The sequence below is a fragment of the Ziziphus jujuba genome, chromosome 12 (assembly GCF_031755915.1).
Source record: "Ziziphus jujuba cultivar Dongzao chromosome 12, ASM3175591v1".
Classification (NCBI taxonomy): Eukaryota; Viridiplantae; Streptophyta; class Magnoliopsida; order Rosales; family Rhamnaceae; genus Ziziphus; species Ziziphus jujuba.
In genome coordinates this window covers 16,210,385-16,212,903 of record NC_083390.1, presented here as the reverse complement: position 1 = coordinate 16,212,903, position 2,519 = coordinate 16,210,385, and positions in this window count along the sequence as shown.

The following is a 2,519-nucleotide window of genomic DNA, read 5'->3' as shown; positions in this document are numbered from 1 at the left end:
GGCTAAAATACCTACTTGAAGGCTGTAAAACATGTTTAAAGGCTGAAATACATGTTCAAATACTGCAACACCTGCTCGAAGGTTGAATAATCTGCCCGAAGGCTGAATAACCTGTCCATAGGCTAACTTGGATCTCTATCACTAGTACTATATGAACTTTCTCACTACTAACTAGGTTAACATGCTCATTCAAATCCAAAGAATAGTTAATTGAAATAAAAAATAACAATCATGCAAATAATAATAATAATAATAATAATTAGATAATAAAATAATTAAAATCTGATGTTTAAAATTATTTAAAAATATTAATTAAAAATATGAGTAAATCCATAAATATGAAACATTGAAACCACATAAAACCCTTATAAAAAACCTATCCAAGAAAACAAAAAAGCATCTAATGCTACCATATGATATACTAGCACATAATCTTATAATATCAGCCATCCATAGGTATATTACTACTAATACAGTCAGGGATACCTGCCTACAATGGCCATCCAACCAACTGATCTTATGGGCAGTGGAAATACAATAATAGACCATCTGTAGGCATAATCTATATCTAACCACCTATAGGTATAACCGAATTGCTGCTATAGTACTGTATGGTACATCTAACACATAATATATATATATATATATATATAAATGTATCAAAAAGATACATGAGGCACCATATGATATACCATTACTGTGAAATGATGTTTGGAGAAGAGAAACCTGCACGTGATCCCTTGAGCCTCTCAAAAGTTTCAATACTAAATAACCTACTATCTTACGGCTAAGAGGAGGCCGGCTAATGCATTATTGCAAAATACCTGCTTACTCTTGCTCACTTAGCTCTCATAGGATGGATAAATATGACTTGCTATCTTTCGGTTATAGGGAAGGTGACTAATGCTATCTGTGCAAAATACATGCATATCCTCCTTTACCACAGCACATGAAGGATGACTATATATGACCTGACACTGAAAACAAGCACATGTATCGAAAATACCGATAGTATATGGTGTATCTAAAAGCCAAATAACCATATATATATATATAATATGAAACACTAGTTTCCTCCATTTCCTCTTGCTTTTCTTAGTTTAAAGCGTACATCCATCTACGTTACATAGTTTTGAAGATTTATATATCCTCAAATGTTCCCCCTAATTCAACAATGCCTATCCAAAATAAAATCTATAAGCCATACATAATAACTCCATAAAAAATCAAAAGCATTTTTATAATATTAACAAGTATATATAATGAGTTACATATCTGCTCTTGGGAATATGTTTCCTTTAGAGCATCTTTTAATGGAATTAACATTGCTTAAATGTACATGAATGTAAACTGCTTTGCATGTAGAATCGAAATTGACATTCTTTATGTAACACCCCTTATCAAAGTATACTAAAATTTTTCACGTTTTAACCAAGTTTAATCAGAGATGATTGAGATTGATCAAGTAATCTCATAGTTGACTTTTTGATACAGAAGGAATTTTGTTTTGACTAGGACACCATTATGAGGTACACATCATTCTAAGTTAGTAGACTAATAGCATGCCAAAATCAAAGTTATGGTCAAGACAACGTTAGATCTAGACTGATCAAGTGAGGCCGAGATTGACTTTTAATTTGTATTAATTATGGTTTTGATTCATGTTCCATTGTATATTGCTCATTAATACAAGTTCATGAACCAGTAATACGCTTAATTTTGATATATAATTAAAAAGCTATGAATATGTAAATCTATAATTATTTAGACTAACTTTACCGTGTATTTTTGGATAACTCGTGAAAATTATCAGGTTAAAGATCCCAACTAACATGTTCCATGTGTCAGCATAGAAGTGCCTTATATAAGTGCATAGTGGCACAAGCGAGGGCTTTTATTGGGCCACTTGGCCAGTGAGGGAAGAAAGAAAAAAAGGATAGAGAAAAAGAGAGAGAGAGAGAAAGGGTAGCCACTCTTTTCCGGCCAAACCACCCATCTCTAACTGCCTTTCTACCCCACAAACCACCTCACTAGACAACCCACTTGATGGCGCACAGGCCTGCAAAATTTCATGGCAAATAGGCCTACAACATGCCAGGATTCGAAGCCTTTTCTCCAATGTCACAACAGCATCTATCGCAGACAATTTCATCCCTATCCTGCCACCATCTCACCTTGCCATGTCCACCACGTCCTCCTCCACTCAAAAACCAACTAGCCACCAAAATTTCATAGCCAGTTGTCCGCCAAAGCTTTGAATTAGAGACTTTTTTTCTCTGATTGCAATGACTTGCCAATCCCTTTTTTTCAACAAGTTTCAAGCATATGCACCACCCTTGTCCACATTTTTAACTCTTTTAAGCCCAACTTTGAGGTCATTTTGGCTCAATTCGAGCTAGATTGTGATATCCAAGAGCATTAAATGGTTGATCTTTCTGACAAGATTTCGGTCATCACCAGTCGATTCTCCAACAAGACTAAATTTGTAGCTCTCGTACTCTATGCTTGATTTTGGTAAA